Here is a 24,813-nt window from a genome sequence, read left to right as displayed (position 1 = left end):
ACAGCAGAATAATAAAAGATAATCCGAGTGCCACTTATTGTGGCCCTTGTTTCCAGCTCGCCACATTCCGACATTCCAAACCTGTCCAAAGTTGAATTGTGTCTGTCTGCTGTGCGGGCACCCCAGGGTGCAGAGCAAGCGGGGCTGCGGCGGCACAAGCTGAAGTCGAAGCCAGCAATGACATGCCCCCCACGCCCCCTTCCCACCCCCGCAACACACACACACACACCACACACATATATATATATATATATATGTATGTAAGAGCGATAGAGTCAGCCAGCAATAATCAGCCTGATGCTGTAACCTGGCGAAGGTTAACACTGAGAGGCAGAGAGATAGAGAGAGAGAGCGAGAGCTTGATGCTGGCACACACAGAGAGTGGGATCCCTGGGTCCATTGATGGTTGGCAGGGAACACCGACCCGGGATAGACCCGAGAATTGGCCGCTGGTGTGCAGGGGAGATGGATGGAGAGGGGACGGAGGCAGATTCAGCACAAGTGTCTGGTAGTACAGCAAACGCAAACCCTCCGGCGCACGATGCAAAACGCTCCAATTGCTGCCGAATCCAGGCGGGGAAGCTTTCGATTGCAGTTGTGTGATCGGAACCGGCAGACGAGGGGAGAACCAAGCGAGATCATGCAATTCACTTCAAATCGTTCACTGAACAATTACCCGTCAGATTCCCCCTCCACCTTATTCCTAGCAATATTTTAAAACAATCCCATCGTATTCCTGCTGTGAGGATTCCAAGTTGACCCGCACATCTTGTGGTTTTGAATCTAGATGCAACATTCTGACACCTACCCGGAAAGCCTGTGCAGAGAGACTGAGAATCTCAGTGCAGTTTGCATTGGTCTCAAAGACAGAGTCCGTTCTTGCTTCCTCTGCAACAGGGACGTGCTCTGAGACGAGAAAATACATCAGAACCCATCTGACGCTTTAAAAGAGAGAGAGAGACACACACACACACATAAAAACAAGAAGGATCAATGCAAAGGCAAGATTATGGTCCGAAATCATACGGTTTCTGGCTCCCCTTCTCTCACACACTCACACACTGAACCGAGGGATCCGAGGGAGAGAGAGAGAGAGAGAAGATGGGTGTGGGGGGATAAACGCCATGAAATAAAATCAATAATTACTGGTGTCACTCTGGAGCACATGGCCCCGGGGCGAGCGAGTACCCCGTGTAACCCTGCTCCCCCTACCTGTCTGTACAGGTGCACGGACCTTCAGCTGCAGCCGCTCCAAAAAGCCCAAACACAATCTCAAAGGAGATGCGGTAGCGAAGTTGTTCCACTGTTAGAGAGAGAGAAAAAGCACCGCGGTTCTAATTTCCAATTGTTCACCGTCTCTCTGTTGCAGGGAGCCCCATATTTCTCCCTGGCCAGTTACTCTTTCTATGTCTTATTTAACCTTTACATGACTTAGAAGGTTTTTTTTTAACTGTCTGTGTCTTTGAAATGATTGATCAATTGTAATTTTTTTTTCTCCACATCAGAGGATTGGAAAGAGAGAGAGGATTAAATACACCATCATTTGATTGAAGGATTACATTCCCCCCAATCTCTTTTCACAATTGGCGTGCTAACTCATAATTCGAGACCCACCTCATTCCTTGCACTGGGGCAATGCAGTACTGCCGCGTCCTGAAATAAGTGTCAAATCTGCTCACTCCTGTTCCCTGTCACTCCGGCGTAAAACACACCTAGGATAAACCCGGCTCAATCCGAACACCCACACTGTCTGCAGCCTCCACTTTCCACTGCAGGATGCTTCAGAAGCACCATAGAGGCATCTAGTGTCAAAGGAAGCTTACTGCAGATTCGGCTTTATGTCAAACTGCTGCATGGAGGAGAATTTTATTAAAGGCTGCAGACTCAGGCTTGATCACCACATAGAAACATAGAGAATAGGTGCAGGAGCAGGCCATTCGGCCCTTCGAGCCTGCACCACCATTCAATATGATCATGGTTCACCCCTTTCAAAAAATAATCGGAGCAATAACGGGCGAGGAAGGATTTCAGCTGCCTGCAGAGACTGGAGAAGCTTGGATTGTTCTCTTGAGAAGGTGAAGAGGAGATTTGATAAACGTGATCAAAATTATGAAGGGCTCTCAAAGAGTAGATGGTGGCAAAACTGTTTCAACTGGTGGGAGTGTCAGTAACCAGGGAAACACAGATTTAAGATAATTGGCAAGAGAACCTGAGGGGGGATGAGGAGATTTGTTGCTTTAGGCAGCGAGTTGTTATGATCTGGAATGGGCTGCCTGAAAGGGCGGTGGAAGCAGATTCAATAGGCTTGAAATCATAGAATAGAGTTATAGAAATTTACAGCGCAGAAAGAGGCCATTTCGGCCCATTGTGTCCGTAGCCGACAAAGAGCTATCCAGCCTAATCCTACTTTCCAGCTGTTGGTCCATAGTCCTGTAGGTAACGGCACTTCAAGTGCACATCCAAGTACTTTTTAACAGTTGGTGAGGATTTCTGCCTCGACCACCCTTTCAGGCAGTGAGCTCCAGAGCCCCACCACCCTCTGGGTGAAAAATATTCTGCTCAAATCCCCTCTAAACCTCCCCCCAATAAATCTATGCCCCCTGGTTGTTGACCCCTCTGCTAAGGGAAATAGTTACTTCCTAGGCCCCTCATAATTTTATACACCCCAATAAGGTCTCCCCTTGGCCTCCTCTGTTCGAAAGCAAGCACCCACAGCCTACCCAATCTTTCCTCATAGCTAAAATGCTCCATTCCAGGCAACATCCTTGTAAACCTCTCTGTACCCTCTCTAGTGCAATCACATCTTTTCTGCAATGTAGTGACTAGAACTGCACGCAATACTCTAGCTGTGGCCTAACCAATGTTTAGCACAATTCCAAAATAACCTCTCTGCTCTTGTATTCTGTGCCTCGGCTAATAAAGGCAAGTATTCTGCATGCCTTCTTAAGTACCTTATCTTTCTGGCTTGCGACTTCAGGGATCTGTGAACATGCACACCAAGGTCCCTTTGTTTCTCGACACATCTCAGTGTCCTACCATTTAATGTGTAATCCCTTGCCTTGCTAGCCCTCCCCAAATGCATTACTTCAGACTTCTCCGAATTGAATTCCATTCGTCACTGTTCTGCCCACCTGACCAATCCATTGATATCTTCCTGCAGTCTACAGCTTTCTTCATTATCAACCACACAGCCAATTTTTGTATCATCTGCAAACTTCATAATCATACCCCCTCTATTCAAGTGTAAATCTTTGATATATACTAGAAAAAGCAGGGGACCCAGTACTGAGCCCTGTGGACCCCCACTGGAAGCAGCCTTTCATTCACAAAAACACCCATCAACCATTACCCTTGACTTCCTGCCTCTGAGCCAATTTTGAATACAACTTGCCACTTTGCCCCAGATCCCATGGGCTTTTACTTTTGTGACCAGTCTGCTATGTGGGACCTTATCAAAAGCCTTGCTCAAATCCATATCGACTACATTAAATGCACCGCCCTCATCGACCCTCCTGGTTATCGTCTCAAGTTAGTCAGGCACGACCTTCCCTTAACAAATCCATGCTGACTATTTGCGATTAATCCATAACTTTCCAAATGAAGATTTATCCTGTCTCTCAGAATTTTCTCCAATAATTTTCTCACCACCGAGGTTAGGCTGATTACTCAGTCTATCCCTTTCTCCATTTTTAAACAAAGGTACAACTTTAGCAGTCCTCCAGTCTTCCAGTACAACACCTGTAGCCAGAGAGGATTGGAAAATGATGGTCAGAGCCTCTGCTATTTCTTCTTTTGTATCTCTTAACAGCCTGTGATACATTTCATCTGGGCCTGGAGAGTTATGCACTTTCAAAGCTGCTTAATACTTCCTCTTTCACGATGTTTATTTCATCTAATATTTCACACTCCTTCTCTCTGATTGCAATGTCTGCATCACCCCTCTCCTTTGTGAAAATAGATGCATTGTATTCATTAAGAACCATATCCACTTCTTCCGCCTCCACACACAGATTACCTTTAAGGTCTCTAATACACCCTACTCTTTCTTTAGTTATCCTCTTGCTCTTAATGTATTTGTAAAACATCTTTGGGTTTTCCTTGATTTTACTTGCAAATGCTTTTCATGCTCTCTCTTTGCTTACCTAATTTCCTTTTTAAGAAGTGGAGAAATTTGCAGGGCTGTGGGGAAAGAGCAGGAGGAGTGGGACTAATTGGATCACTCTTTCAAAGAGCCAACACAGGCACGATGGGCCAAATGGCCTCCTTCTGTGCTGTAAGCTTCTATGAAAAATCATTGCATTTATTCTATTTAACTTTGTTGAAATGTATGTGGGTAAGATAGCTCTAATGAGTAATAATTACCGGACAAACATCTGTCACATGGTTAACACTGGATTACACATGACCGTGTTGAGATTTCACATTGTGCCTTTACATGGTGAATACCCAGCGCATGCTCATCGCCTAGTATCGCACATGCAGAAATTACCTGGTGACTCAGGTCTCAGATGGCTGCTGGTAAATGTATCCCAACATTGGGCCTGGAATTTGCAGTCAGTGGGGACAAGAAGACGTTTGCCGTTGGTCCCGAAGTACGCTTCCCACAAGGATCTCGCAATCTCTGTGTCGAGAACTTCAGGCTTTGCGAGGTGTCATTAAAATCAGCAGAATTAAGTGGGGATCCCCTAGTGCGAGCTGCAGTGACCTCAACAATCCGTCTGAGCAACCAATCAAAATTACAGAATTTTCACAGACAGCGAAGTAGGAAGTGGGCAAGCTCCTAAAATTCTAACTTTTAAAACATTTTGGAGAGAGCAGAACAAAGATTGTGGCTCTCACATGGGGAAAAGGTCAACCTGAAATAAAGATGGACAAACTTTCAAAGACAACATAATATCTTTAAAAATTCTTAAAATGTTTAATTTTTAGTAAAATGGATACATTTGACGCTCCACAAAATTAAAATTAGTTTTTCAGGCCCTTAACTTTCATGTAGCAGTCAATACACAGTTGAAACGTCAGTTACTCTTTATTGGCTGGCACAGTCATGATGGGCCGAATGGCATCCTTCTGCGCTGTAAATTTCTATGGTTCTAATTCCTTTGGGTCTAACTTTTAATGAGGTATTTAACAGTGTAATTACTGTGGAAGATCAAAGATTTCATTGATTGTGGGAATGGTGGGGTGATCACACCACAACCTGTGTCGGAGCAGTGAATGACAGATCAAAACTTGAGGCTGCAGACGGGCTAAATTCCGCATTCGCGGTCAGTTTCAAAGGCGGAATGACGGCTAACTTTGAGAGCTCACTGTCATCAGGACGGCAAATTCTGAGCCAATGAATCAGGAGTCAGAAATAAGTAGAAGGGCTGCAATGAATGTCTTTGTATGAAGCTGTCCACTCTGTGATCCAACACCTCGAGCTGTGATCTTTTCGAGTTCCTGGTAATAGGGTCAGCTGTCTCTGGACGCATGTGCACCCCTAAACATCAAATAATGTTAAAAAAATATCAGCCCTGGCTCAGTGAATAGCACTCTCACCTCTGAGTTAGAAGGTTGTGGGTTCAAGTCCCACTTCACAATTTTGAGCACATAATCTGGGCGGACACTCCAATGCAGTACTGAGGAAGTGCAGCACTGTCGGAAGTGCTGAATTTCGCATTAACTTCTAAACTGAGGTCCTGTCTGCCCTCTTAGGTGGATGTAAAAGATCCCACGGCCACTATTTCAAGGAAGAACAGGGATGTTCTCCCCAGTTCCTGGGCCAAGTTTTATCCCTCAACCAACATCACTAAAAAACAGATTATCTTGTCATTATCACATTGCTGTTTGTGGGAGCTTGCTATGCACAAATTAGCTGCGGCGTTTCCTATATTACAATAATGACTACACTTCAAAAGTACTCCAATGGCTGTAAAGTGCTTTGGAATGCAATGAAAGGCATGATATATATTTATTTCACATTCTAAAGGAAAAGGAAATACTTGCTGTTCGTGGCTTCAAGATATCCTGAAGCACTTTACAGCTAATGAAGTATTTTTGAAATACAGTCACTGTTAATGTAGTCATTATTAATTGAAAACAAAAGAGAAAATGCTAAGGCCTTGCCTGAACTGCTTAAGTTGCTGAAGTGTTCCCAATAATAATAGTAAATAATAGAAGACGCAGCAGGTATCAGCATCAAGTGGGAACATAAATGCAAAATGGAAACATAAGAACATAAGAAATAGGAGCAGGAGTAGACCATTCGGCCCATGAGCCAGCTCCACCATTCAATAAGATCATGGCTGATCTTCTACTTCAACTCCACTTTCCTGCACTATCTCCATATCCCTTGATTCCCTTAATATCCAAAAATCTATCGATCTCTGTTTTGAATATACTCAATGACTGAGCTTCCACAACCCTCTGAGGCAGAGAATTCCAAAGATTCACCATCCTCTGAGTGAAGAAATTTCTCCTCCTCTCAGTCCTAAATGGTCGACCCCTTATTCTGAGACTGTGACCCCTGGTTCTTGACTCCCCAGCCCGGGGGAAACATCCTCCCTGCATCTACCCTGTCAAACCCTGCAATAATTTTGTATGTCTCAATGAGATCACCTCTCATTCTTCTAAACTCTAGGGAATATATGTCCAGTGTACTCAATCTCTCCTCATAGGACAATCCCCCCATCCCAGAAATCAGTCTGGTGAACCTTTGTTGCTCTCCCTCTATGACAAGTATATCGTTCCTTAGGTGAAGAGACCAAAACAGTACACAATACTTCGGGTGTGGTCTCACCAGGCCTTATATAATAGCAGTCAGATGTCTTTACTCTTATACTGAGATCCTCTTATAGTAAAGGCCAACATACCATTTGCTTTCCTAATTGCTTGCTGTAACTGTAGGTTAATTTTCAATGATTCGTATACAAGGACACTCAGGTCACTCTGAACACCAACATTTCCCAATCTCTCGCCATTTAAAAAATACTCTGCTTTTCTATTTTTCCTAACAAAGTAGATAACTTGTCATTTCTCCACATTATATTCCATCTGTCACGTTCTTGCCCACTCACTTAGCCTGTCTATATCCCCTTGAAGCCTCTTTGCATCCTCCTCACAACTTACATTCCCACCGAGCTTTGTAGCACTGTCAGTTAATTCCTGTGGGAGTATTGTTGTAATGTAGGAAACACAGCAGTTAATTTGTGCACAAACTGGAATGTGATAATGAGCAGATGATTTGCTTTTTACTGGTGTTGGTTGAGGGATAAATCTTGGCCCAGGACACCATGGAGAACTTCCCTGTTCTTTCTTGAAATAGCACCGCAGGATCTTTTACGTCCACCTGAGAGGGCAGACAGGACCTCATCATCATCATCATAGGCAGTTCCTCGGCCCACCTGCGACAGGACCTTAATTGAACATGGAATGCAAAATTCAGCACCTCCGACAGTGCAGTACTGCCTCAGTACACCCTCAGTATTGCACTGGAGTGTCAGCCTAGAATTTGTGCTCAAGATTGTGGAGTGAAACGTGAACCCACAACCTTCTGACCCAAAGGTAAGAGTGCCGCCCACTGACCCAATGATGCTGTAAAGTGCTTGGTCGAAAGATGAGGTACTGTTCCTCGAGCTAACTTTGATCTTCATTGGAACAGTGGAAGAGGCCGAGGACAGAGAGGTCAGAGTGGGATATAAAATTAAAGTGACCCTTTCCCCAATGCTTGACCGTGAAAACCTGTGTATCTCTAAAGTTTACAAAGGTATCCTCTTTATGCTCCTGGTTTGGCTAAACATATGACTTGCTGAAGAACGTCAGCCAATCCACATCATTCAATAAGGCAATGGTAGCTCTGTGGTTATGTTACGACATGATTAATCCAGAGGCTTGCACTAGTGATGCAGAGACATGAGTTCAAATCTCACCATGCCAGCTGGAGAATTTAAATTAAGTTAGTTAATTAATCTGGAATAAAAAGCTAGTGTCTGTAATGGTGACCATGAAAGTACCGGATTGTTGTAAAAACCAAACTGGTTCATTAATGTCCTTTTGGGGAAGGAAATCTGCCACCCTTACCCAGTCTGGGCCTATATGTGACTCCAGACCCACAGCAATGTGGCTGACTCTTAGCTGCCCTCTGAAATAGCCCGCGAGGCAGACACTCAGTTGTGCCAAATCGGTACAAGAAGGGGGTTCACCGCCACCTTCTCAATGGCAATTAGGGATGGGCAATAAATGCTGACCCTGCCAACGATGCCCACATCCCATGAACAAATTAAAAAAATATAGCTTAGGCTTGGGTCAAACCATATATCAATTCTCCAAAGACTTTGGGTAAGTGCTTTTTATCAGTTCATATTCACATCAGAAGTGTCCGCCACTGTTAGTACCGCCCCAGTGAAGCAGCACAAGGTTGACAATTGCAATTATGATGTAAGTAGTTTGAGATCTTGGCACAGGCGCCAGGAAAGAAAGTATCATTGCAGAAAGAAGGCACACTTCCAGCTGAAGGACGCGGACTGGAGCATGAGGTGATTAGGATCTCTGTGAAATACTCCTCTGATTAGCTGGCTGAGGAATGGTACAGACTGAGACTTGGGACTAGATTACTGGCCTGCTCAAATAACAGGTAGTTCAAAGAGAAAGCCGTCATGTTTACAACGTGAAAAATCTGAAGGAAAATAAAGAGAGACAGTAACAGAAATTTATAACAGGAAGAAAAACTGTGATTGCTAGAAACCTGGAATTTACATGGAAAATATCGGAGATGGATACTTTCTTGGCAAATGCAGGAATATTGGGAAAAGACAAAGGAATTAGGGTTAAAAATATAGAGTTGCCATGGCTACCAAAATTGGCAGAATCCTACTTTTTATGTTCTCTAGGGCAACTAGGGATGGGCAATAAATGCCGGCCTTGCCAGCGACGCCCACATCACCAAAATGAATATTGCCTACAAGTTTGTTCTTCTCATTGCCTCCTTGGGCCACAAATACAATATTGTGTTCAATTTTAAACACACTGGGGGAGAAATTCATCTGCTTTGCACCTCCCGTGAACACCTGCAGGGGGCAGTAATGGGGACGCTAAGGGGTTACCGAGCGGGCGCGGCGAATTCAGCGACGCCCGCGAACTTCCCTGGCGGTTTTGCGCTGGCACTAACTCTTATCGCCTCGCCCTGTTGCGCCCCATAAATCGTGACGACATCCGGTGAGCAGCCTCCCGTTACCGCCCCAGATGTGATATTCGGTCCCGACCCCTGCTGCATCGCCGGGCGTCAACAACGGCAGGAAGAGAAGGCATTGACACCTCGGCCGGCCGCTTGGGGAGCGGTAATTAAAGGCAGGGGTGGTCAGGGAGGCCAAACCTTATTCTTCGCACCAATCTGGTGCCTCCTGATTGTTTTTGACAGTGCATTGCTGCACGATGTCTCAGCCCTCCACTCTCTAAGAGGTATCGGGGCTGTAATGGAAGTCGCGCAGGTCCAGTGGTCCCACATAAATAATAGTAAGAATGTTGCTACCCATCATTGTCCCTTTCCTTTAAGCGAGGGAAGCAGCCTCTGATGCCGGCACCCTAAGAGACATGGTTTGCGCTTTTTCAAAATTTTTTCCTGGGATGTGGACATCGCTTGCAAGGCCGGCATTTATTGCCCATCCCTAGTTGCCCCTTGAGAAGGTGGTGGTGAGCCGCCTTCTTGAACCGCTGCAGTCCGTGTGGTGAAGTGCAGTTAGGGAGGGAGTTCCAGGACTTTGACCCAGCGACGATGAAGTAACAGCGATATATTTCCAAGTCAGGATGGTGTGTGACTTGGAGGGGAACGTGGAGATGGTGGTGTTCTCATGCACCTGCTGCCCTTGTCCTTCTAGGTGGTAGAGGTTGCGGGTTTGGGATGTGCTGCCGAAGAAGCCTTGGTGAGTTGCTGCAGTGCATCTTGTAGATGGTACACACTGCAGCCATGCTGCGCTGGTTTAGTGATGTGGTGCTCCACTTCCCACTTGGAGCGCTAAAGCTGTGTGCCCGGGACTAATAAAAGATTAACGTCTGGCGATACTATTCTCTGATTTGAAAAGTTATCGCCCCAAACGGGGTGCAATGGAATTTCTGGCCCTCTGTTTTAGAAAGGATCCCAGTGTATGCAGAAGAGATTTACTAAGGTGATGTCAGGGGCGAGAGGTTTTAGCTGCAAGGAGGGACGAAAAAAAATGGGGCTTCTTTAATTAGAACAAAGAAGATTAAGATCTGATGGAGATGTTCCAAATTGTGAATTGGTCATTTGAAGGCATAAATATAAAAACGTAAAGAACGAGAGGTTCAGGGGTTTTGTTTTTACACAGAATACTGTTACAAAATCAGAAATAGTGTGGGAATGCAGAATTCCTCATCACTTTAAAAAGGGAATTGAATAAATATTTAAAAAAACAAATTTTGCTCGATCGATGCCCCCTGCTGTTGGTCCAAATATCCACTCTCTCCATCACTGCTGTACCATGGTTGCAAGGTGCACCATCTACAGGATGGAATGCAGCAACCCCCCAAGGTTATTTTGATAGCACTCCCTTCCCCTGCAACCTCTACCATAAGAACATAAGAATTAGGAGCAGGAGTCGGGCCATACGGCCCCTTGAGCCTGCTCCGCCATTCAATGAGATCACAGCTGATCTTCGACCGCAACTTCGCTTACCACCATCGAGAAGGACAAGAGCAGCAATGTCAGGGGAGCAACTTCACCTCCGAGACCCTCCTCCAAATTACCCGGCTGGGAGGTGTGGACATATCCCTCTGTGGATGAGTGAGTATCTTGGATTTCCATTAATGCACGGACCGTAGCATTTCAAGGAGAAGGTATACCTCCGCCTTCTCAAGGGCAACTAGAGAATAAATAAGACAACTTTAATTTAGAGGAGCATCAGGTGAAGGGGTGGGGGGCGTCTCTCGCAATTGGTATTTGCCTGAAAATCAGGCGGCCCAGGCAGAAGAGGAATTGTGGGGAGAGAACATAAACATAAGAACATAAGAAATAGGAGCAGGAGTAGGCCAGAAGACCCCACGAGCCTTCCCCACCATTCAATAAGATCATGGCTGATGCGATCATGGACTCAGCTCCACTTCCCCGCCCGCTCCCCATAACCCTTCATTCCCTTATCGGTTAAGAAATTGTCTATCTCTGTCTAACATTTATTCAATGTCCCAGCTTCCACAGCTCTCTGAGGCAGCTAATTGCACTGATTTACAACTCTCTGAGAGAAGAAATTTCTCCTCATCTCATCAGTCACTCCTCAGATGCCACAGGCCCACCTGATGCTATTCTCAGGTGGTATTGTAATTGGGAAAACAGCTCAACCACCTGCTTTGGACAGGAGGCCATTTGCATAGGTAACTCAGAGTCCTGCGCCATTGCAGAACCCCGATTGCGATTTTAAAGTACAAATGGGAGGAGTGTGCATTCTGGCATTAGTGCCAGGCGTGAGTGGCCAGACACAGGAGGGTGTGTGTGTGTGAGTGTGTGTGTGGGGGTGGGGTCATTAAAGGGGCCGCTAGTGGTTGCCACGCAGAAAGGGCCTCAAACCGGATTTCATCTGAAACATAAACATTTGGCCCCTTGAGCTTGCTCCGCCATTCAATAAGATCCTGGCAGATCTTCGACCTCAACTCTACTTTTCCGCCCGATCTCCATATTCCTTGATTCGTCTAGATAGCAAAAATCTATCCATCCCTGTCTTGAATATATTCAACGACTGAGCATCCACACCCCTCTGGGGATAGAGATTTCCAAAGATTCACCATCCTCTGAGTGAAGAAATTCCTCCTCATCTCAGTCTTAAATGGCCAACCCCCTTATTCTGAGATTTGGCTGATCTAGTTTCCCCGGAATTGTGTCATAGGTGAGCCCGTCATTCCAAACAAATTGTTGTGAAGATGGGGAAGGAAGATGAGAAGGATACGGGAGGACATTGGGTCATCAGTCAGAGTAGGGATTGATCAGGCAGTGGGTCTATCACCACAGTCAGATAACTGTGGGTACACTATCAATTGCACGGTGAGCCCTTTTATTCTGTGCACAGTTTGCCTTTGAACATGCTGAGGTCGAAATTCAGCCCCTTACTGTCGGAAAACAGCGGCCAAGGGCAGAGTGGAGTGGCCGCCTATTTGGGGTCGAATGGTCGCCGCCAGCGAAATTCACCTCGGGGGCTTTTCTGGCATTCCGCACTTCCACCCCAATCCTACCGACCCGTCCTAAGTGCATAATCAGTGCGCGCACCGCAAATCTCCCGCATCTCCAGCCAAATTCACCGTGAAAAGTCTTTGATCTGCCGCGCGGTGCCCCCGACAGCATTTTCTGTCAGTGCACCTTGTTTTATGTGTGTGAACCATGGCAGCGCGGCAGTTATTAAAGGGGAGGACGCACTGCTGCGGCCGCCATGTGCTTTTTGTCAGCCGACTGCTAGGTCGAAACCCTCCCTGCTGACCCAGTGGGCCGAAGTTTCAAAGTGCCGAAGGCTCACCCCTTTAAGTGAACATAATAAGAACATAAGAATTAGGAACAGGAGTAGGCTATCTAGCCCCTCGAGCCTGCTCCGCCATTCAATAAGATCATGGCTGATCTGGCCGTGGACTCAGCTCCACTTACCCGCCCTCTCCCCGTAACCCTTAATTCCCATATTGGTTAAAAATCTATCTATCTTTGACTTGAAAACATTCAATGAGCTAGCCTCAACTGCTTCCTTGGGCAGTGAATTCCATAGATTCACAACCCTCTGAGAGAAGAAATTCCTTCTCAACTCGGTTTTAAATTGGCTCCTCTGTATTTTGAGGCTGTGCCCCCTAGTTCTAGTCTCCCCCACCAATGGAAACAACCTTTCTGCCTCTATCTTGTCTATCCCTTTCAGGATTTTAAATGTTTCTATAAGATCACCCCTCATCCTTCTGAACTCCAAGGAGTAAAGACCCAGTCCACTCAATCTATCATCATAAGGTAACCCCCTAATTTCTGGAATCAGCCTAGTGAATCGTCTCTGTAGCCCTTCCAAATCTAGTATATCCTTCCTTAAGTAAGGTGACCAAAACTGCACGCAATACTCCAGGTGCGGCCTTACCAATATCTTATACAGTTGCAGCAAGACCTCCCTGCTTTTGTACTCCATCCCTTTCGCAATGAAGGCCAACATTCCATTTGCCTTCCTGATTACCTGCTGCACCTGCAAACTAACCTTTTGGGATTCATGTACAAGGACCCCTAGGTCCCTCTGCACCACAGCATGTTGTAATTTCTCCCCATTCAAATAATATTCCCTTTTACTGTTTTTTTCCCAAGGTGGATGACCTCACACTTTCCGACATTGTATTCCATCTGCCAAACCTTAGCCCATTCGCTTAACCTATCCAAATCTCCTTGCAGCCTCTCTGAGTCCTCTACACAACCTGCTTTCCCACTAATCTTAGTGTCATCTGCAAATTTTGTTGCACTACACTCTGTCCCCTCTTCTAGGTCATCTATGTATATTGTAAACAGTTGTGGTCCCAGCACTGATCCCTGTGGCACACCACTAACCACTGATTTCCAACCGGAAAAGGACCCATTTATCCCGACTCTCTGCTTTCTGTTCACCAACCAATTCTCTATCCATGCTAATACATTTCCTCTGACTCTGCGTACCTTTATCTTCTGCAGTAACCTTTTGTGTGGCACCTTATCGAATGCCTTTTGGAAATCTAAATACACCACATCCATCGGTACACCACCATCCACCATGCTCGTTATATCCTCAAAGAATTCCAGTAAGTTAGTTAAACATGATTTCCCTTTCATGAATCCATGCTGCGTCTGCTTGATTGCACTATTCCTATCCAGATGTCCCGCTATTTCTTCCTTAATGATAGTTTCAAGCATTTTCCCCACTACAGATGTTAAACTAACTGGCCTATAGCTACCTGCCTTTTGCCTGCCCCCTTTTTTAAACAGAGGCGTTACATTAGCTGCTCTCCAATCTGCTGGTACCTCCCCAGAGTCCAGAGAATTTTGGTAAATTATAACGAAGGGGAGAACCGTGGTGACGCACACGCATCGTGACATCATGACCACTCCGCTGCTGACTGACAATGACGGTGACTCCGCCCCACCTCCACTCCCACCCCTCTCGTTGCCGATTTGCTGCTCACCGCCCCACTTTCGCCCCCATTATGACCGACTTTCGGTCCGCCTGAACAAAAATGACAAAGAGCTAAATTTTGCGAAAGAGATCACCTCATCCAGCGCAGCGGAAAAAACACTTCAAAAATGGTAGGTGTGGCAGGTTTCCAGCGGGCACCAATTTCTACCCCGATAGGTGCAAGGATTGAGGGCAGAGTCACTTGGCCCATGGCAATTCGTCCTAATTTGTGGAAACTTTCCTCAGGTACAGAGAATAATCAAAAAGGCTAATGGAATGCTTGTCTTTATATCTAGAGGACTAGAATACAAGGGGGTAGAAGTTATGCAGCAGCTCTACAAACCCTGGTTCGACCACATCTGGAGCACTGGGAGCAATTCTGGGCACCACACCTTAGGAAGGATATATTGGCCTTGGAGGGAGTGCAGCGTGGGTTTACCAGAATGATACCCGGACTTCAAGAGTTAAGTTACTCGGGGAGATTACACAAATTAGCATTGTATTCCCTAGAATTTAGACAATTAAGGGGTGATCTGATCGAAGTTTTCAAGGATATTAAGGGGAACAGATAGGGTAGATAGAGAGAAACTATTCCCGCTGGTCGGGATTCGAGGACTAGGGGTCATTGTCTAAAATTTAGAGCCAGACCTTACAGGAGTGAAATTAGGAGAAATTTCACAAAAAGGCCGGTAGATTTTTGGAACACTCTTCCAGAAACAGCTATTGATGCTGGATCAATTATTGATTTTAATTGAAGATTGATAGATCTTTGTTGACCAAAGGTAGAAGAGATATGGGCCAAAGGCTGGTATATGGAGTTAGATCGCAGATCAGCCACGATCTCATTGAAAGGCGGAGCAGGCTCGAGGGGCTGAATGGCTTCCTCTTGTTCCTTTGGGCCCAATTTTCCCCAATTTTCGATGCACCTACCTTAAATGCGGCAACTGTGCGCACTGGGAATGGCGCCAAAAAAAAGGGGGCCCGGTGTTGCCTGCTGTGCCGAATCTCCGGTGTCCCAGCGTGACATAGCTAGTGAAGTGGAGGCGCAGAGCAACAGGCCAGCGCAGAAAGCACTGTCGGCAGCTGCACGCATGCACAGTGAAGTCTGCGCACATGCTCCTCGCCCTCCCAGCGTGCCCTGTGAGCTTTGAGCAAGACCTGATGCTTGCAGCCCCTATCTCTGGCTGAAGGGATGCCCCGATCTTCGCTGCACCCTATCCCCGGCCGAGTAGCCTCCCGCACCGGCCAGCTGGCCCGCTGACTTCCTGGGCTGAGGTAGAACTTCAGTTTTATTTTTTATTTATTGATGGTTGTGCTTGAGAGTTTTGATTGGGGGGGTGGTGGCGGAGGAGGAGAGTTTTGTTTGTCGGAGGGGGTGGGGAGGAGGAGAAAGAGTGTTTTGGCGGGGGTAATCTTTAAAAAAAAAATTGATTCTGGCTTAAAGGTAGGACTTCTATTTTTTATTTGTTATTGATTGATTGATTATTACTTTTTGTGCTTTGTAAGTCTTGGTGCAGGTCCTAAGCGTCCTTGTATTTTTTATTTGTTATTGAATGCTTATTTTTGTGCTTTGTAAGTCTTGGTGCTTTAAATGTACCAACTTGCGCCGATTTCTTAACTGCCCGCAAGGTTTTTCAGAGCTGGCCACATACGCTGACCTAAGTCAATTTTGAGTAAGTTTTAGCTAGCCAAAGTGGCATAAATGGCCAAAACTGGCATAAGTAGCTTGAAAAAAAAACTCAACTAAAAAAACATCATACCTAACTGACTTACTCTGGGGCAAATTTTGGGGGGAAAATGGCAATTTTTAACTTACGCCAGAAAAAACAACTCCTAAATAATTGATGCAAGTCATGGCCAAAATTGGGCCCTATGTATTCCTGTGTCCTCTAATGTATTCACTGTCCCATCATGGCATGCATAATGAAATTTGCAATAACCCTGCTACATTTAGTTCCATTATCTGACTTGTAATATTCCTGTGACAACTTCTCTGTGGGCTTTAAATTGTGGGGCTTCTCCAATTGCGTATGATGTGTGCGCCCGAAGAGGCCCCGCAAGTTCCGGGTTTATGCACGCGAAGCGCATGTGTCTAAACCTGGCACTTGTGATCTGTCAAAATTTATTTTGCCTCCCTGGGAGAAAGGCCTTCGCGGGCCGAGATTTGGGCTATTTGCCCAACTCTTGCCCAGCGAATGTCCTTCAAACTCTTATGTCTGGTTTTACCAGCATAAGAGTTTCAAAAGAAAGAAAAAAATCATGTTATTATTTATTTTTATATTTAAAACCCTATGCATGAAGGTATGTTTATGTTTAACACTATTAAAATATTTTTTTAATTTCAAAAAAATATTTGTTTGAATAAAACATTGAATTTAATTTAATTTCTATTACTTAAAAAAAAAGTGAAGTGTTATTTTTATTTATGTGCGCATTTTCTTAGTTTTTAGGGATGTTCTCATTGATCGTAATGGGAGCTCGGAGTTCTCATTACAATGAATGAGAATACTACATTGTGTGTAGTTCAGGCCCACATGATCCCAGGATATACGTACAATCCTCGGATGCGTGGGCCTCTGCGCTGGGCGGAGCATCTAGGCCTCAGAGTGTAAGTGTGCGTTCCTCTGGGACTACCAGGTACTTTCGTAAAAAAATTCCAATCGAAGACATCAGCCCGCGGGGAACCTCCAACTGCAATTTTTGGTCCACAGTATCAGGATATTGTTTCTTGTCATACATTTTTGTTTTACACTGACAAGTTTCCCCCAAACAGAATCTAGGCTGACACTCCCACTGCAGTGCTGAGAGAGCGCTGCACTGTTGGAGGTGCCGTCTTTCGGATGAGATGTTAAACCGAGGCCCCGTCTGCTCTCTCAGGTGGACGTAAAAGATCCCATGCAACTATTTTGAAGAAGAGCAGGGGGAGTTCTCCCCAGTGTCCTGGGGCCAATATTTATTCCTCTTTCAACTTAACAAAAAAAACAGATTATCTAATCATTATCACAGTGCTGTTTGTGGGAGCTTGCTGTGCGCAAATTGGCCGCCACGTTTCCTACATTACAACAGTGACTTCACTTCAAAAAGTACTTCACTGGCTGTAAAGCGCTTTGAGACGTCCTGAAAGATGCTATATTAATCCAAGTCTTTTTTTTCGCTCCTTTATTGTAATATCAAAGATTGTGCTATTCTTTAAGTCATGCATGTTGTTTCGGAACAGGCTGCCGTCTTATGCGATGGAAGCCAACTCGCTGAATTCCTTCAAATGCGAGCTGGACCTGTTTCTGGCTGGGGCGAAGATCATCTCTTACTAAAGGTGGGTCCTGCATCGAATCATCCGGGCCAGTGCCATCTCCTGATCTAGTTTCCATTGCCTATGTGTGGAGCCTATATATTGTGATTGTAGGACTGGCTGGATGGATCTTTTCTTGTCCATTATTGTTTGTAGATCTGTTAATAAAGGATGAGATCAGTGCATTAGTGAGAAACAATATTGGCTCAGAAGATCAAGATGTTGAGTCAGTTTGGGTGGAAGTAAGGAATAATAGGGGAAAAAGTCGCTGGTGGGCATAGTCTATAGGCTCCCTAACAGTAGCTACACTGTTGGACCGATATAAATCAAGAAATAATGGAGGCTTGTAAAAAAAGAATGACAAAAATCATGGGCAATTGTAACCTTCAACTTGATTGGACAATGCAAATTGGCCAGGGCAGCCTTGAGGAAGAGTTCATAGAGTGTATCCGGGATAGTTTCCTTGAACAGTATGTCGTGGAACCAATCAGGGAGCAGGCTATCTTAGATCTGGTACTGTGTAATGAGACAGGTTTATTAAACAATTTCCTAATAAAGGATCCTCTAGGAATGAGCATGGTTGAATTTCAAATTCAGTTGGAGGGTGAGAAAGTTGGATCGCAAACCAATGTCATAAGCTTAATAAAGGAGCTTAAATAAAGGCTGGACAAGATGGATGCAACTGAGTGAACCTTCTCTGAACAGCCTCCATTGCAAGTAAATCCTTTCTTAAATACGGAGAATAAAACTGCACACAATACTCCAGGTTTGGCCTCACAAATACCCTGTACAGTTGTAGCAGGACTTCTCAGCTTTTATACTCTCTCCCCTTGCAATGAAGGCAAATGGAACATTGCATGCTGTACCTGCATACTAACTTTTTGTGTTTCATGCACAAGGACCTCCAGGTCCCTCTGTACTGAAGCACTTTGCAATTTTTCTCCATTTAAATTATAATCTGCTTTTCTATATTTTCTGCCAAGTGCATAACTTCACACATTCCCATATGATACTCCATCTGCCAAATGTTTGCCCACTCACTTATCCTGTCTATATCCCTTTGCAGATTGTTTGTGTCCTCCTCACAACTTGCTTTCCCACCCATTTTGTATCATCAGCAAACTTGGCTACATTACACTTGGTCCCTTCATCCAAGTCATTAATATAGATTGTAAATAGTTGAGGCCCCAGCACCGGTTCCTGTAGCACCCCACTAGTTACTGTTTGCCAACCTGAAAATGACACGTTTATCCCGACTCTGTTTTCTGTTACTTAGCCAATCCTCTATCCATGCTAATATATTACCCCTAACCCCATGAACTTTTGCAGCAACCTTTTATCTGGCACCTTATCGCTTGCCTTCTGAAATTCCAAAAACACCACATCTACTGGTTCTCCCTTATCCACCCTGCTCATTACATCCTCGATGAACTCCAGCAAATTTGTCAAAAATGATTTCCCCTTCATAAGACCACACTGACTCTGCTTGATTGAATTATGCTTTTCCAAATGTCCTGCTACTGCTTCCTTAATAATGGACTCCAGCATTTTCCTAACAGCAGACGATAGGCTAACCGATCTATAGTTACCTGCTTTCTGTCTGCCTCCTTTTTTACATAGGGGCGTTACATTTGCAGTTTTCCAATCCGCTGGGACCTCCCCAGAATCCAGGGAATTTTGGTAGATTACAACCAAAGCATCCACTATCTCTGCAGCCACTTCTTTTAAGATCCTAGGATGTAAGCCATCAGGTCCAGGGGACTTGTCCGCTTTTAGTCCCATTATTTTAACGAGTACTACTTCTTTAGTGATAGTGAATGTATTAAATTCCTCCCTCCCTATGGTCCCCTGATTATCCACTATTGGGATGTTTTTAGCGTTTTCTACCGTGAAGACCGATACAAAATATTTGTTCAAGATCTCTGCCATTTCCCTGTTCCCCATTATTAATTCCCCAGTCTCATCCTCTGGAGGACCAACATTTACTTTAGCCATTCTTTTCCTTTTTATGTACCTGTAGAAACTCTTATTATCTGTTTTTATATTTTGTGCTAGTTTACTTTCATAATCTACCTTCCCTCGCTTTCTTATTTTTTTTAGTTGTTCTTTGCTGACTTTTAAAAGTTTCCCAAAACTCTGGTCTCCCACTAGTCTTGGCCACATTGTATGCCCTTGTTTTCAATTTGATACCATCCCTTATTTCCTTCGTTAGCCATGGATGATAATCTCTTCTCTTACAGCCTTTCCTTCTCATTGGGATATATTTTTGTTGGGATATATTTTCCTTAAACGTCTGCCACTGCTCATCAACCGTCCCATACTTTAATCTATTTCCCCAGTCCACTTTAGCCAACTCTGCCTTCAGGAGATGAGGGGGTTGACTTATGAAGATAGGTTGAGAAGGTTGGGTCTATACTCATTGGAGTTGAGAAGAATGAAAGGTGATCTTATCGAAATATATAAGGTAATGAGAGGACTGGACAAGATGGATGCAAGAGGATTTTTCCACTTATAGAGCAAACTAAAACTAGGGGGCATAGTCTCAGAATAAGGGGCTGCCCATTTAAAACTGAGATGAGGAGGAATTTCTTCTCTCAGAGGGTTGTAAATCTGTGGAATTCTCTATCCCAGAGAGCTGTGGAGGCTGGGCCATTGAGTATATTTAAGGCCGAGATAGACAGATTTTTAAGCGATAAGGGAATAAACAATTACGGGGAGCGGGCAGCGAAGTGGAACTGAGTCCATGATCAGATCAGCCACAATTTTATTGAATGACGGAGCAGGCTCGAGGGGTCAAATGGCCGACACCTGCTCCTATTTCTTACGTTCTTATATTCTTGTAATTTTGTAGAATAGTGGATCTCCTGTCAGTTCCGCTGATCCATAAAAAGTTGACATGTACTGTCACACCATCTCTCAATCACTTTGTATGCTGGCAGTGAGCTATCACCTCACTGAAATGTGCTTATCACACCACGATGTTGTTTGGTAACACCTGCACAGCCTCATCACCAAAACTGGTCTATTTATGTTGATGCTGAGCCATTTTATTCCCCAGCCATTGTACATATTTCCTCTTGTACTTTCTGAATATTTACAGGCCTTGAGTTGTGGCTGTAGAACCTGGGTAAAGAAAGAAAGAAAGAAATACAGACTTGCATTTCTATAGCCCTTTTCATAACTTCAGGATGTCCCAAAGTGCTTTACAGCCCATGAAGTACTTTTTTGGCGTATAGTCACTGTTGTAATGTAGGAAATGCAACAGCCAATTTGTAGACAGCAAGTTCCAACAAAAACCAATGTGAATAATGAACAGATCATCTATTTTTTAGGTGTTGGTGGAGGGATAATATATGTTCTGGCATTTTTTTTTGTCTACCTGAGAGGGCAGACCGAGCTTTGGTTTAATAGCTCATCCAAAAGAAGAGAAGAGAAGGCGAACGGCTGATCTTGTTGTAGTATTTAAGCTCCCAGAGGGTACAGGCAGTATAACTATGTCTGATTGCCTTTCCCATTGATATCCATGGTGTAAAACGGGATACAAATTCGCTATTGCCTATTTCCCGCTATCATCGAAGACCGACTTCATTCCGAACTACTTTATGCAAATGGTGGCGAGAGCATGGAATGGATGGACAAGGGCAGCAGTGGTAACTGGTTGTACCAACAGAGGATTCGACAAGTACCTGGAGAACACTTTGATGGAAGGGCATGAGAAGTACATAAAAACATAAGAATTAGTAGCAGTAGTAGGCCATTCGGCCCCTCAAGCCTACTCCGCCATTTAATAAGATCACGGCTGATCTTCGACATCAACTCCACCTTCCCGCCCTATCCTCATATCCCATGGTTCCCTTATTGTGGGATATGATATTTCCTATTCACTGCTTCTTGCTAGATGGACTACTGTGGCTTTTTCCACTCGTGTACACAGTTATGCACAAGAACCTGGGGGTCCTTGTGCATGAAACACAAAAAGTTATCACGCAGGTACAGCAAGTAATCAGGAAGGCCAATGGAATGTTGGCCTTTATTGCAAAGGGGATGGAGTATAAAAGCAGAGAAATCCTGCTAGTACTGTACAGGGTATTGGTGAGGCCACACCTAGAGTACTATGTACAGTTTTGGTCTCTGTATTTAAGGAAGGATATACTTGCATTGGAGGCTGTTCAGAGAAAGTTCACTAGGTTCATTCCAGAGATGAGGGGGTTGACTTATGAAGATAGGTTGAGTATGTTGGGCCTATACTCATTGGAGTTCAGAAGAATGAAAAGTGACCTTATCGAAACATAGATAATGAGGGGGCTCGACAAAGTGGATGCAGAGAGGATATTTCCATTCATAGGTAAAACAAAAACTAGGCGACATAGTCTCAGAATAAGGGGCCGCCCATTTAAAATTGAGATGAGGAGGAATTTCTTCTCTCACAGGGTTGAAAATCTATGGAATTCTCTGCTGCAGAGAGCTGTGGAGGGTGGGTCATTGAATATATTTAAGGTGGAGATAGACAGATTTTTGAGCGATAAGGAAGTAAAGGGTTATGGGGAGTGGGCGGGGAAGTGGAACTGAATCCATGATCTGATCAGCCATGATCTTATTAAATGGCGGAGCAGGATCGAGGGGCCAAATGGCCACTTCTGCTCCTATTTCTTATGTTCTTATTATGTTCTTCTGTTCTACATCGCTATGTTGAGCTGCTTTAGAAGCATAATTTCACGAGGTTAAAAATACATAAACAATTTTGCCATTATTTTCCCCACGGGAGGAATATCAGCCACTTTCTTGGTACATGCTCATTTGTCACTATATTTGCATGCACCGTTACTGTATATTACTGTCATATTAGATTGCTTTGAGAGAGTAGATGAATAACATTTATGGGGAGCATAAATAAAAGATTCGGATTGAAGATGTAAGGTTAGAAATGACTGTTCACAGTGATACTGTAAAAATGCATAATGCTAGCCCAGGTTACCTGCTCCATTGTAATCGCAGTGAACAGAATTTAGCATGTGTGGATTAAATATTTGCATGATAAGATCATCGGCATTTCATTTCTACCTACAAATGATGAATTATAGAAAGAAATCAAAATTGTTTATCATTCCAAAACTCTTTACTACAGACGTAATGTTCCATTGCACTCCTGGCCGGCCTCCCATGTTCTTACGTCAACTTGCGGTCATTCAAAACTCGGTTGCCTGTGTCCTAACTCGCACAATGTCCTGTTCACTCATCACCCTCATGCTCGCGAGTTGTTTGACACTACCACTGTGCTAAGTGGGATAGATTCTGAACATATCCAGCGGTAAAATTGGGCATCCATGTGGCGCTGTGGGCCATCAGCAGCAGCAAAATTGTATTCCACCACAAGCTGTAACCTCATGGCCCAGCATATCCCTCACTCTATCATGACCATCAAGCCAGGGGGCCAATTCTGGTTCAATGAGCAGTGTAGAAGTGTAGGAGTGGCACCAGGCGTACCTAAAAGTGAGGTGCTGACCTGAGGAAGCTGCAACACAGGACTCATCATCATAGGCAGTCCCTCGAATCGAGGATGTCTTGCTTCCACGTCAAAAAGTTCACGTGTTTCAATGAAGGACCTAAAATTCCAGGTACCCAGGTTCCAGATAATATACAGTAACTGGAGACTAGTGGGAGAAACAGCACTACATGCATGCTAAACAGCGGAAGCAACACACTATAGACAGAGCTAAGCGATCCCACAATCAACAGATCAGATCAAAGCTCAGACCTATATTAGCTCCCGGTTAAGCAACGCCTCGATTTTAAAATTCTCATCCTTCATTTCAAATCCCTTTATGGCCTCGCCCCTCCCAATTTCTGCATTCTCCTCCAGCGCCACAACCCCCTGAGATAGCTGTACTTCTGGCCTCTTGAGCATCCCTGATTTTAATCGCTCCAACGTTGGCTCCCGTGCCTTCAGCTCCAAGGCCTAAGCTCTGGAATTCCCTCCCTAAACCTTTCTGTCTCTCAACCTCTCTCTCCTCATTTAGGATGCTTCTGAAAATCTACCTCTTTGAAAAAGATTTTGTTCATCTGCCCTAATTTCTCCTTATGTGGCTCGGTGTCAAATTTTGTTTTATAATGGTCCTGTGAAGCACCTTGGCACGTTTTACTACGTTAAATTGCTATTTAATACAAGTGGTTGTTGTAGAGCTGACTCCAATATGAATCCACTCATTGTTCAAAGTGTAGTTGCTCTTATTCAATCCAGCAAGAAAATAATATGATACCTATACATTCAAAGAACACTGCATTAAAACCAAACAGAACTCTATTGAATCATATATCACTGTTGGGAACTGGCAAGCATTATTAATAATCCATTTAAGTGATGGTGCTTCTTTTCTCAATGGTAGCACTCTCACCTTAGAATTAAAAGGTTATGGATCTGAGCCCCACCACAAACCTTGAGTACATAATCTCGGCTGATACTTTTCAGTGCATTTCTCAGTGTTGAATTGTCCGAAGCCCTTTCTGCCTGTTCAGATGGATGTAAAAGATCCCACGGCACTATCTGAAGAAGAATAGCGAGTACTCCTGGTGGCTTGCCCAGCATTTATCTCTCAATCATCATCGCCAAAGCAGATTGACTCGTCAATTATCTCGACGGCTGTGTGAGGGACTTCACTGTGCACAAATTAGCTGTCACAGTTACCTTCATTATAGTAATGACTCTGCTGTGAAAATATTTAATTGGGCCTGGTGTGATTTGGGACGTCTTGATGATATGAAAGATCCCGTATGAATGGAAGTTCTTTCCGATTTCAAACAAGAACAGGAAACTGGGGACACTCAGACGTCAGGCGGCATCTGTTGGATATACCTGTTTTGGGTATAGAACTGAAAGATACGCATGCACGCATGTTTGGTTGGATGGATGTTTTAAAGAAAGAAAGAAAGACATGCATTTCTATAGCGCCTTTTATAACCACCGGATGTCTCAAAGCTCTTTACAGCCAATGAAGTACTTTTGGAGTGTAGTCACTGTTGTAATGTGGGAAATGCGGCAGCCAATTTGTACACAGCAAGCTCCCACACACAGCAATGTGATAACGACCAGATAATCTATTTCTGTTATGTTGATTGAGGGATAAATATTGGCCAGGACACTGGGGATAACTACCCCTGCTCTTCTTCAAAATAGTGCCATGGGATCTTTTACTTCCACCTGAGAGGGCAGACGGGGCCTTGGTTTAATGTCTCATCTGAAAGATGGCACCTCCAACAGTGCAGCACTCCCTCAGCACTGCACTGGAATGTCAGCCTACATTTTTGTGCTCAGGGACTTGAACCCAGAGCCTTCGATTCAGAGGCAATTGTGCTACTCACTGAGCCACAGCTGACACGCAATTGATACAGAGG

Source organism: Pristiophorus japonicus, chromosome 6, assembly GCF_044704955.1.
Source record: "Pristiophorus japonicus isolate sPriJap1 chromosome 6, sPriJap1.hap1, whole genome shotgun sequence".
NCBI lineage: Eukaryota > Metazoa > Chordata > Chondrichthyes > Pristiophoridae > Pristiophorus > Pristiophorus japonicus.
This window is presented reverse-complemented; position numbering follows the sequence as displayed.